At 40.9% G+C, this 13,707-nt stretch overlaps 1 long non-coding RNA gene across 2 annotated transcripts; it reads left to right on the top strand.

Annotated features, from left to right (window-relative positions):
• Positions 1-170: 170 nt before the first annotated feature.
• On the top strand, positions 171-12,378 carry LOC122464291. Of its 2 annotated transcripts, none has more exons than XR_006288229.1 (4): positions 171-390; positions 11,834-11,924; positions 12,010-12,100; positions 12,191-12,378. It is a non-coding gene; the product is annotated as an uncharacterized LOC122464291 (long non-coding RNA). The 2 variants fall into 2 exon arrangements; XR_006288230.1 differs by having other exon boundaries at positions 12,010-12,111.
• The last annotated feature ends 1,329 nt before the right edge of the window (positions 12,379-13,707 follow it).

The raw sequence follows: 13,707 nt of genomic DNA, 5'->3' as shown, positions 1-13,707 counted from the left end.
TAATTAGTCCCAGGGGATTAAAAGGCCCCTCCCTATCCACTGAGGAGAGATAACCATGGGGCAATAAGGTTCAGCTGGAAAAGGGGTTGCTAGGGAACCAATTAGGTTCAGCTGACTCCAACTACTTGGGACCTTCTTAAACCCTCTGCTGGGTGGAAGGAGGAGGAAAGTGAGAGGAGTAGGGAAGCTGCTAATAGGCTGTTTGTAGCAAGACACCAAGCCTTCCTAGTAGGGAGGTTGCACTTGTTCCCCAGAAGGGAAGGAAAACAAGCACAAGAGACTGACAGAGGAGAGAAGTAGCAGGACCCTGTGCTACCTGTAAGGATTTGCCTTGCCCCAAATCTGAGTCTCTAAGGCTTAAAAAGGACTGAGACTACTGAGGCAAACAAGGTATTTTGCCACACTCACCATCAGCATTGATTTTTTTAATTGGTTTTCCACTAACTTTATCTTTGATTACTGTACATCATCCATTCTAATGTAAACCAGATTGAGCCTTACTTCCTTTATAGTAGTTCTCCCAGGAACCTAATCTCTGCTTCATGTACAAACACTCTAAATGGACCTTAATCTCTATTGATTTTCTTTTCTGTAGTTTTTGTTCATTGCTTCTGGCAAACTCAATATTCATGATGCTCAGTCACAGACTCAGTTTCATTTACTATAGACTTATGTGAAATGCACTATTATTGTCTTAACACATATTATTCAAAACTCTTCCAGTTTTATACATGTACTTATGATTTTTTTTTTCTTCTTGCAACCTAACTAAATATGAAGTTACCAAAGAGAAGGGGAAGGCAATTGTCAGTTTCAGGTTAAACAGCACCTGTTGCTTATGCAGTCTCCTCAGGAGCACCTCTTTAGGTTTCTGGCCCCCAGCTGTCATCCCTCTTTGGGCAGGAAACCATGTTCCTCGCTTTCTGGACTAGAGTTTTAGGCATGCAGTCCCCCTGCATTGCTTATCCTAGCCGATCTCACTTTAGTTTGGCTATCTCCCAGTGGCTAAGACAACATTTACCAGTGTCACAGACTCACTTAGGCTCCCCCACTGGCAGCTCACCAGATTACTGTGAGGGAAATCCCTGCCTCTGCGTCCTCAGTGTTTTACACTTCCCTGAATCCCAGCAGGCTGCAGCACAGTATCCTCCCTTGTCCTCTCTAGCACAGTTTCTGGGTACTGGTTCAGGTTGCTACTCCTTTTATGGAAATGGAGACCAGCTGCTCTTCGGCCTCCAGATTCAGCTCTGACCCCCAAAGCTTAAACACATCTCCTAGAATTTCACCCGAAAGGTATGAGCCTTCTGTAGCTCACATGGTAGGTATAGCATATAACATACAGCACCTAACACATTATTCCTCTTTATTTAATCACATGAAAAATGCACAGATCCATACAAAAATAACCCTATACAGGTTTCCCTCACTCCACCTTTGGGAACCCTTAAGGGATGAAGTGTGTTCAGGTAGGAAGGTTCTTCTGGTTCATCTAGCTCCTGCGGCAGCTTCCCTCATCATAAACTTGTGAAAAATGACCCAAGCAAATAAGAGCATCTTATACCCTTTATAAACTTCTAATACCTCTGCCAGGTGACTCCTTGATCAGCATCCACAGTTGATCCCAGACTCCTAACAGGTGAGACTATTGCTAAGTAACCACTCCCCCGATAAATCACTTCTTCTGGTTGGGAGCCAGTCTTTTATCTAGAGTAATCACATTTCAATGGCTGGGCACTTAAGTCAATAACCTTCTTTTGTTAGCCTGTTGACACCCAGTTTAGAATTCCAAGTCAACATGGAGACAAGCAGGCAATAGAGAAGGCAAAGTGCTGCACATTAAAAAGGAAGGCTGCAGTCTGATTAAGGTACCTACAGAGAACTTCATCATTTCACACAAAATTCATAAATTGTAAAAATTAGATTCCTCAGATCATCACAACCAGTGACCAGCTTTCACAAATCACAATACATTTATTTAGGACAGAAGCATTCCAGAGAGAACTAATCCAAGCAATAAACCATCTACACTCCTGTTAATTTATCAGGAGTCACAGTCTTCCATATGAATATTATGTGCACTGAGGTAGGGATCCTGTGGAAAAAATAGTATGTGATAATTACATAATTAAGGACCATTTCATAATTCATATGTACAAGACCTCCCTGTTTTTGAGGCTGCTTGTTGTTTTCAGCATCATGCAGAGCATTAGCAAGTGGACAGAAGAAATCTTCAAGCACATCAGATGCTATTTATTTTATAAATTAGGCCATGTAAAGCCAGAAAGCAAATAATAGAATGTTTGTTGTCAGAATGACAGTTTTCACTTGGGATGTTAGCGCAGCTAGTACTGCATCCAGAGTCGTCTCCATCCTCTAGCAAAACAAGTGGTATAAGGATATTTTTACAGGTCCTGAACTCTGTGCTGGTGCATGCCGATGAGTCAGATACAGACTAGCTTCTAACACCTTCCAGCATCATGTTTTCTAATTCATGCATAATTTATTTTAGATGCAGAGGGCTTTGGGGTGCTAACAAACATTGCATACAAAATTTGCACTTGTAAATATGCCTGTAGTGATGCTGCAGTTAGTTGCCAATTAAACTGACTGACCGTTCATGAGCCCCAATGCTGACCAGCAGCACAGGAAATCTTTCAAATATTCTGTGGCTCCCTTGAGTCAATCTGACACTCCCCTGTGACCATCACACCCCAGTGTATTTCCGCCAACCCCACCTTTTATATCTAGATAGCACTCCTCAAGGAAAGGTTGTTTTTTCTTCATCTTCCAAAGGTTCCCTCCCCCCGCCCCTTGAGGTATAGTCAGTAGAGAAAATCTGAATGGGAGTAACTGATACAAGATAAAGGCTCCTTTAGTGAAAGCTCACTGGTTTCTTCTGCTGTAATAAAATCACTATCTCTTTTTTTTATTGTAGATGGAAATATTGTTTTTGCATGTTAGAGGGGAAACAGGAAATGACATAGCCAAGATTACTATTTATTTTATGTTGAAGTTGCATCAAGGGGTCTGACATGCCCCAGGCTACAATCTGGACTGTTGAGGTGTTATGCCTCCTTAATTCTCCAATACAGGATGCTTTTACAATGCTTTGCCAGCGGACAGCAGACCTCTACAGGCTCTGTTTGCTCACAACCACTAGCATACAAAGTCACACCCAGCTGAGTTAACATGAATGCTCTCCCAGCCACCCATGAACTACATCTAGTGCAACACCTGCAAATTCTCCAGCCCCAGCCTTGCACCCCAGAAATGTATGTCCTGTATTGTCTAGCACACTACTGCATCATAAAAGCTCACTAATTTGTTCATCATTCCATCAAAGGGTAATGAGTATGTGCCAGTTGTGTTGTGTGGAGTGAAATTTCCCAAACACCTCAATCAAACACACTGGTTTAGGTAAAATTAAAACAAGTTCATTAGCTAGAGAATGATAGATTTTAAGTGAAGACATAAAAATCAGAATTCTTTTAGAAAGAAATAAAAGATAAATATGCAAGCTATTTCCTAAACTGTACCAAGGTAAATATGATTAGAAAGCAAAAATGTCTCCCCAAAAACTTTCAGCAATCCCAACTAACTGGAAAGCATTAGTGGAAGGACCACTTGTGCCAGTCCAATGTTGCTTCTATTATCTTCCAGGCAATCTTGCTGCCATGTATAGGGATGGGGGAGGAGAAGTGATGTGTAGATCACGATCTCTCCTTTTTATATTCTACCCCTTTGTACTGGAAAAGTCTTCGCTGGGTCATGGGGTCAGGCAGTTCCATGGCATACATAAGCTGCCAACTATCCTTCGGATAAATTGTAAATTTCTTGATTACAACTACCCTGCTGGTGAATGGCCGGGTAAGCAGACAATAGTCTCCTAGCACGTGACTGGGTGATGGCCACCCCTTTGTCTCTGAAGAGCTAGTTTGTCTGCATTAGCCAGAATTACAACCTATTTCAATAACAAACATTGTAGAATCTTAAGTTCATGCATAGTGCAGCTACACATTTCAACTGGACAATAGTATTCAGCAGATTATGAATTTTCAAATGATACCTCACAAGGCATATTTTGTACAAGATTTATCATAACTTTGCAAAACTGGTGACCACAATAGTGTAGCCTTTCAGAGCCTACTCAGTGATATACCAATATATGCAAGACATGTTGCCTTTCCCAAAGAGTTTACGGTCTAAGAGTCTAATTATGCAAAGACTTACACATGTGCTTAGCCTGAAGCATGAGTGATACTATTTAAATGACCTAAAACAGATGAGACATAAGTAGGGTGGGAGTGGATAAAATGTATAAATACAGTGATCAGGTTGAACTTAGGTATGTCTTTAGCTTGTTTGATAATACATGCACCCTGCCCCAACCTCTGTCTAATCAAGTTTTATTGATTTTTTTTTCTTATGTGACACCTTCCATTTTATTTAATTTATTCCAACACAGCCTCTTGACCCAGCTATGCAGCAGACTCTCTGAGTTAAGAGCACCTCAGGAAAGGAGTCTGTTAATAACTCTGAAAGTTTACAGCTGAACATTGACTTAATACAGCCCTGGGAAAAGTTGAAAGAGGAAAAACTATATTCTTTTTACTCATAACTATGGCTAAGATTTAGTCATGAATATTTGTAGTAAAAGTTAGACAGGTCATGGGCAATAAAGAAAATTCACAGAAGCCCATGACCTGTCCCTGACTTTTACTACAAATATTCATGGAAAAAATGGGAAGGGACTGGGTAGCTGTGAGGTGGCTGGGAGATCATACAACATCCCAAATATACTGCTGTGTTCCTTGAGCTGCATGAAACGTTCTTCAATTGACTCTATTGCACATTCTAGCACCTGGTTAAAGAATTCAACTTTGAATTGTTGTTTGGGGTCTCTGATGGGATTATCCCGTGCCTCATAATCAAAATGTCGTCTTTTTCGGTGACTCTTGTATTCTTGAATGGGTGGGAAATTAGCTTCAGTGTGATGTTCCTCTGCCAACTTCTGTGCACTCTTCAGAATGTTTTGAAATCCCTCATCTGACTGGTAAAACTGTAGGTATGACTCTGTTTTGTCCAGTTGTTCCATTGCTCCAGATATATCAAGGTCAACACCTTGGAGTCTCTTGCTTACAACATTTATTTCAAACAGTATGTCATGCCACAACAGTAAACCACACAGAAATTTGAAGTTATGTATGTTTCTGGTGATTCCATTTCCCTCTGCCACTCTTCTCCCACCAACAGTTCCTGTCATAGCATTATCCTCCATAATGGCAACTATGGCATCATCTATCTTCCCAATTTGGTGTGTGTTAGGCTTTCCCATCAAGTGGCACTTGCTGGTTTCAGTGTCAGAGGATGTTCCCAGATGTTGCTTCAATATTTGCCGTTGATGCAGAGAAGAATACATTAAAAAATTCAGCAGCCTCCCTAGAAGCTGATGCTGCATCACTGACCACCAAGTTCAGTGAATGAGAACTGCATGGGACAAAAAAAGCTTGAGGGTTTAACTCTCGGATCTGTGTCTGCACTCTTCTGTTCTTTCCTCTCATGTTGGCACCATTATCATAGCCCTGACCCCTCATGTCAGCTATCGCAATTCTCGTATCTTCCAACTTTTTAAGAAACACATTTGTCATACCAGCTCCTGTAGTATCATCAATGTCCATAAATTCTAGAAAATGCTCTCTGACAGTCACCATTGCAGGGACACTTTCACTAGGTACTGTTACAAAATGCACCATTAAAGTCATTTGTTCCGTATGGTTGATGTCAGATGTGCAGTCCAGAATAACATAGTAATACCTTGCTGACTTCAGATCTGCCACAATCTTCTGTTTAACTTTTGTTGCCAGTAACTTTTGTTGCCAGTATGATGTCATTTTGAATTGTTTTTCCAAGGTAGTGGTGTGTGTACATTTCTTGGGTGGTGACTCTTCTTAGATGCTCCTGGAGTACAGCATCAAACTCCGCCATCAGCTCCACAATTTTAAGGAAGCTTCCATTGTTTGGCACATACAGGTGATCTGAAGTGCCACGCAGTGCTAGGTTTTGGGTGGCAAGCATTCTTACAATGGCAGTGAGCCTTTTCAGAACACTTTGCCAATAAAGAGACTCTGATGCAATCTTCTCTTGATGCTGATCATCTATGGTGGCCTTTAACCTTAGTCTCATCTTAAGCTCTTTCCACCTATGGAATGCTCTCTGGTGACTTGCTGCCTTCTCATGGCATGCCAGATTTCTAGCCAGATTTTTCCAGTCCTTTGTTCCTGTAGAACCCAATGTGGCTGGACCATTAGACTGGAAGAGTTTGCAACAAAAACAGCGGGCAGGAGTCTAGGTTTTTGAGTACATAAGCCATGGCCTCTCCACTTTGTCACCGTTGGGGATTTCACACCAGTCATGCGTTGGATGGAAACTTTGATTTTCACTGTCTTTGGGGAACATGAAGTTTTTCACTTGCTGTGGCCCATGCAGTACAAGGAAGTCCCTCAGGCTACTGCTCAAGTTGGTCCACAGTCCTGGATCATCTAGACTTAAGGAACTAAACTCAGCAGCAGCTGTTTCTTGCGCCTCCACCACACTCTTCTCTGAGCTACACTTTTTCTTCAGGAATGTGCATGGTTACATCCATTTGAGATGGAAATATGGATGCTGCAGTAGCTGCCAGGTCACCTGCACTCTGACTAACTGGACGATCAGGCATCTCCTCAGCACCCACATCCTCACTTGGGCCAGAAGGCTCCCTGCGAACATTTGTGTCTATGTATCTCAGGAGAGCTCCTTCCTGCTTAGATAGAAAAGCTTCCTTTGCTTTCTTTCTTTTTCTGAATGCTGGCCCAGAGGGGGTGTGTTCTTCTTTCACTCATGATTGCTCTTATGTGCCAGCTATCATGGCTCTCAATACTCAATTGAAGGGGACAAATATGCAGGCTAGTAGCAGGGCCTGAGTGATAGCTGAGGGAAGATATCAGCATCTTAAGGGCCTAACTGGCTCCTAGTACTTCAGCGTGTTCTCCTCAAGTGGGTTCAGGGAAGCAGCAGGAAACAGGAAGCTCCCTGAGAAGCTGGTGGTGTTCAGTGCAGGCTCCTGGGGGTGCTAGAGAGATACCTAAGAGGCTCCTCCTATTCTCTCTCCCTGCAGCTCCTGCTGCTTTCTGTTGTTCCCTCTCAACTGTTCTCCTGCCTGCCTATTATGTCTCTTGTGCCCTCCTTCCTCCAGCACATCACTCCACCATCTCTGTGCATCTGGAGCAGAGAGAATACATATGCACCAGCAGCAGACCCAATTTTCTACACTCTGGGTCCTAGTGGTGCCCCCCTGCACAGTCTGACACCTGAGGCGGCTGCCTCAGTTCACCTCATGGTAAGGTCAGCCCTGATTGTATCCATGCTTGGATGTTCTATTTTATTTTTAGTAGGAACAGAAGAGCCCCTCTTTTGTTTCCTGAAGGCAGTAGAAATCTATAGGCATGCAGCAGCTTTTCAAAAAGGGCAATATTTTGGACTTTAATGTACCCACCTTTTATATACATATACACACCTCATTTGAAAGCTTATTTTATGTATGTTTAGATGAGGTATGATGCTATAAGCCTGTAGGTCAGGTGAAACAATGTACCCAGCACAAGTATCTTCTTTTTTGCACTGTTCCAGAAACACTGAAACATGACTAACTACGGTTTTTTACTCTCAGTTAATGTCAACATGCTAATGTGATGTTTGTTGATAAAAGCTACCAAATATCAACATATTCAAAGATTTATATTGATTTTGCATGGACAAGTACTCTCTTCTCTCCGTGCCCTCCCCCAACCCCCCCGATGATTAAACTGTTTAGAATATGGCAAAAATGGTGAATATCAACATTTTGAAATTTCTTAACATGAAATATTTTCATATTGCATATTCTTAATTGTCAGAGTATCTCACAAGACATTATAATTTTCTATAATTTCAGTTGAAATTTGCTGACCAGATCAGTCTCTCACTGAAGGTTGTGCACCAGTAGCAGTAGATTGCGTGCCCATACTTTATACTGGGTAGATATAAGTGTATGTGAATTCCTAATATAATGCTTCTCCATTTGTAAGCTTTTGTAGCATCCAGTACACTTGGTAGAAGGTTTTTAATATGCCTATGAATGCAGTATTAGCCTTTGAAATATTCTAGAAACTAATCTAATTCAGTGACACTTATGTACAGGTCAGTGTTAGTGATGACAATATACAGCTTCATATTATGAATATGTAAAAGCTATGAGGGAAACAAGAGGCCTACCAGATAGTAGGGCAGGCAGTCCTCAAAGAAGTCCTTGCTTCTCCATTCAAGAGGGATGAAGAACACAGCTCTTGCCAATTATGACTTCATAGAATATCAGGGTTGGAAGGGACCTCAGGAGGTCATCTAGTCCAACCTCCTGCTCAAAGCAGGACCGATCCCCAACTAAATCATCCCAGCCAGGGCTTTGTCAAGCCTGACCTTAAAAATATCTAAGGAAGGAGATTCCACCACCTCCCTAAGTAACGCATTCCAGTGTTTCACCACCCTCCTAGTGAAAAAGTTTTTCCTAATATCCAACCTAAACCTCCCCCACTGTAACTTGAGACCATTACTCCTTGTTCTGTCATCAGCTACCACTGAGAACAGTCTAGATCCATCCTCTTTGGAACCCCCTTTCAGGTAGTTGAAAGCAGCTATCAGATCCCCCCCTCATTCTTCTCTTCCGCAGACTAAACAATCCCAGTTCCCTCAGCCTCTCCTCGTAAGTCATGTGTTCCAGTCCCCTAATTCAACAATATGACAAATCCATTTAACCCTGAATCACATCCAGAAATACATATCAACATATCTACTGGATTGCATGTAATATTACATGCTCTTGAATCTCTACTGAAAATAGCAGATGTTGGTGAAGAACAAATGGAGAGATTTGAAAGGTGCACTTAATTCTGACAAGACATAACTTCTTCAGCCCACTCAAGAAATCTGTCATCAACCTTTTCTGACATGGCTAAGAAAATCAAATTTCATGTCTTGAAATACTAGTCATTAAACTAACAAATTTAAACATTTCAGGGTGGTCGTTTTTAATGCACTTGTGGTGTCATTGTTTATCCCTGTTTCTATGGAATGGCAACACTTAATAGCTCCACATTATGCCTCATCTTAAAGTAGACATAATAAACTTTCAAATGGTGGGGGTGTGTGTGTGTGTTTGGGTACATTAAGTAACCAACTTGGTGGTGTCTGACATTTGCTGCCTATTAAGAACTGCAAGTAAAAACAATAACATGGATAAATGACTAGAGAGCTCAAATAGTCTGTTCCCCAGGTAATAAAGTTTACATGCAGGCACAACATCATATAAATTAGGTACAATTGACTACTGTGTCTGTGTTTTGCTTTCTCTATTATGAAATAGAGTTTTCTGATGCTCGACCTGTTATAATGTATCTCAATATTTTTTCCCTCTTCTGTCTGACGGGTGGGAACAAAGAGATCAATAAGTCTTCCAGTCCCTACTCAGGCAATATTTTAATGGGAGTTTTGCATGAGTAAGGACTTCCAAAAGACTAAGTTCCTTTGATTGGAGGGTAGGGGAAATAACTTAGATTCCACATCAAGGTACGTCATGTGTCCCTATAAAGCAATAATGCAATAAGAGTAGAGTTTTGTTTTCTACTTTCTTTGGAGTATTACTCTGACAATAAATTCAGGCAATAAACCTCTGATATTTTTTTTTCTTATTCTGTTTCCTTCTTTCTGTGCTCTTCCCCCTTACCTTCTACTCTTTCAATTAAATTGCTATTTTTTCTGATATGAGGTGAGACCAATTTCCTTGGTAGGACATTAGAATAATGTCCCAATTTTATTTGCATTCATAAATTGATTATGCAACACAATGGCAGTCACAAATGTTATTTATATGCAGCTAAGGCTATAGGATGGGGTGTAGCAGAAATCAATCTTATCAACTTATCCAAGAAGCAGTATCAAAATTAGCATGGTTTCTTTTTATTATTGCAACTGAACAGAATACCACATTTCTCAGTGTTGTGATTATGCAATGACAGATCATATGGTAACATATATGTTGATGAGGTCAAGTTAGTTGAATCGAATATAGTAACAAATAGAATAGGAGTGAATAAATATGCAGTACATAACTGAGAACACCAGGAAATGAGTTTCAAAAAGAAGTGAGGAGAAGGACAAAGATCAAGCTCTTGCATTTACATACATTTGCTTGAACAGAGAATCCGGTTTCACCTGAATCATTCAGTGTGTATGCCTCTACACTACAAGGTAGGGGTGTGATTTCGCTGCTCACGTATGCATATTCATTCTACTTCTCATCAAGCTAGAGTTAGTATAAACAGCAGCATAGTCAGGGTAGAATGAGTAGCGGCTGCAGAGGCTTGGCTGAGCAGTGCTGAGTGTATAGCTGCTGGTTTCAGGAAGGCTTGTTCTTGGTATGGTTTAGTTATGCCTCACTTGCCCCTACCCATGCTACTGTGGCTACACTGCTATTATGACACTAACCACTCTACAGCATTCATCACCATACAACTTTGAAAGGTTTTTCAAGCCCCTTTTTTGATGTGTCCTGTTCTCAGGTCTCATACCTGGCTATGTATGCTTTTGGCACGGCCACTCTTTTGAATTTTTTTTAAAAAATTTTGAATGCAAACTGTTAGGGGTAATTGTGTGTGGGTTTTCTAACATGTGAAGTTTAGAAGAAAAATAGGTTTATGGGTATTTTTAGATAATTTAGAACAGGGATCGGCAACCTTTGGCACGCAAAAGACTGTTACAGAACAAGAGTTTTGTTTAAAGCAGCAAGAAAACCTGCGTTACTGAGCACATGGCACGGAGAGGACTGAAGAGCAGCTTAACACAGCGGCCACCTCTAGAGAAATAATGACAATGAGCCTTGGGGACAAACCATGCCTCCTGGCCGGGCCAATCAGAAGCTGTTCTATAGCTACATCATAGAATGCACTTTCCTCAACCAATCATGGCACAACTATAAACCATTGGTCCATTCAAAAAAATTCCACTCATTTGTTGAGCTGATTAGAAATGGCCTTTCACGGAATGGATTATTTGAAAAATACTAGCTAATGATCATTTGACCAGCATGCATTACACCATGCTTTTTTTGCAAGTGGGGTTTCAAATTAGGCTCACAATCTATAGGTTCCCGTCTTTTTACCAGACACCAAGAAGCCCAAATTGCCTTTGGGTGCGCCTGCACATGCTCAGAAGAGATACCACCTATTTACACTTATTTTGCTAAAGAGGCATAACCAATACTGAACCCCATGTTCCAATCTGAAATTGAACTGAAGAACCAGGAAGACTCTGAGGTTGTCGCTGGTTCTAAATGAGGACAAAGATGTAAAGGACAGGGCGTGGAGAGCTTTGTTGCCAGTTATGTAGGAGGGCTGACGTAAGATGGCCTGTATTAATTTATAAAAATTCTTGAAAAATTATAAGAGGTTAAATATATATATTTTTTTGTATGTGGACATGGCAGCTGAGGGATCGTCAGGTGATAGGCCCAAGAGTAGAGTGACCAGATAATCTGACTTTATAGGGACAATCTTGATGATTTGGGGCTTTTTCTTATACTGGTGCCTATTACCCCCCCACCCCATCCCGATTTTTCACACTTTATCTGGTCTCACCAGCCAAGAGCCAGGCAGTAACCAAAGTTTAATGGGCACATGGCAATATTGTTACAGTAAAAGCAGCTGAAAGTTTTTACAGATGTGAAAAAATTTATTACAACTATGTGCTTAAAATGTTTTTTTGACAGATAATCAAGCCAGGACCATACAGGATCCCAGTCCAGGTGTGTAGCAATTGGTGTCAAAGCAAAGCAGTCTGAGCCAGGAGCACATGATGAGGTAAAACAGTTTAGAGCATTCTGAAAGAAAAAAGCTTAAAATTATAAGGGATTAAACACATCTATGTTTTGTTTTTTAATAACAGGGAGCAGAGACAGCTGATACGGAGAGATAGATGGTTGCCAGAGGTACAACTGCTGGGGGTGCTGGCTGTGGTGATTCAGAAGCAAGCAAGGGTATGAATGAGGTACCATGAGTAAATTTTTTGCCTTTTAAATTACTGCAACAAAGAATTTAAAACCTACTTTTTTCTTTGCTTTTGACAGACCTCTTCAGAGGATGAAAAGAATAAAGAGAACGGGCCTTCAGTAAGGATAAACATGATATGCAAATGCTGCTTTTGCATAAAGCAATTTTTTTTAAGTTTATATCAGGAGGTTGACTGGCAAAGCTGTAAAGATGATATGACTGCTGTTGTTAGGGCTGTTGTAGTAAAAACAATTTACCACTGTTTGAAATGATCACTTTTTGATAACTGTGAAGCCTGTGTGATGGACACACCCAGTCAAAACCTTCCCCAATTGTATGTTTTGGGGACCCACAGAAATATTTCATCAGATTAGACTTATTTCATCTACACTGAATGTGGCATGGATCCAAAATATAATTATGTCCGAAGGCTACAGAATGAAAGGGCTTACCTTGACCAGTGAAACTGTAACCAAAGTTGTGAAAACGATAAGTGAGGTCGAAGAGTCACCAGACCTGATGTCGCTGCTGACAGGCATTGGAAATAACGTGTCAGCAAAAATTGGCCAGTTGGTGTATAGGAGGGTTTGTAAAATAGATTATAAAACATTTTACGTGACACAACCTCTTCCTAAAGGGTTAAAATAAACAAAAACAAAAAAACCCCCTCCTGAGACAGTCTGATGAACCCCCCCTCCCCCAACTTCAAAAGATCAAATTTTGCTTTTGCTCAGGGAGAGACTTATATTAGTCTTTCCCACTTCACTCTGCTTGGCAAATACCAGGTATTTTTGCAGGACCCTGTCAAAGTTTAGCCTTGTCATAGTTGGATAAACTAGATCTTTGAATGTCTCATCTCAGAATGACAGGTTTCAGAGTAGCAGTCGTGTTAGTCTGTATTCGCAAAAAGAAAAGGAGTACTTGTGGCACCTTAGAGACTAACCAATTTATTTGAGCATAAGCTTTCGTGAGCTACAGCTCACTTCATCGGATGCATTCAGTGGAAAATACAGTGAGGAGATTTATATACACATAGAACATGAAAAAATGGGTGTTTATCATGCACACTGTAAGGAGAGTGATCACTTAAGATGAGCTATTACCATCAGGAGAGTGGGGGGCGGGGGGAGAAAACTCTTTGTAGTGATCAAGATAGGCCATTTCCAGCAGTTAACAAGAACGTCTGAGGAATGTGTGTGTGTTGGGGGGGGGGGAATAAACAAGGGTAAATAGTTTTACTTTGTGTAATGACTCACCCACTCCCAGTCTCCATTCAAGCCTAAGTTAATTGTATCCAATTTGCAAATTAATTCCAATTCGCCAGTCTCTCGTTGGAGTCTGTTTCTGAAGTCTTTTTGTTGAATTGCCACTTTTAGGTCAGAAATCGAGTGACCAGAGAGATTGAAGTGTTCTCGGACTGGTTTATGAATGTTATAATTCTTGACATCTGATTTGTGTCCATTTAGTTTTTTACGTAGAGACTGTCCAGTTTGATCAATGTACATGGCAGAAGAGCATTGCTGGCACATGATAGCATATATCACATTGGTAGATGTGCAGGTGAATGAGCCTCTGATAGTGTGGCTGATGTGAT

Source organism: Chelonia mydas, chromosome 2 (assembly GCF_015237465.2).
Source record: "Chelonia mydas isolate rCheMyd1 chromosome 2, rCheMyd1.pri.v2, whole genome shotgun sequence".
Taxonomy (NCBI): Eukaryota; Metazoa; Chordata; order Testudines; family Cheloniidae; genus Chelonia; species Chelonia mydas.
The sequence above is the reverse complement of the archived record's forward strand: the minus strand, read 5'-3'. Positions and strand labels throughout refer to the sequence as shown.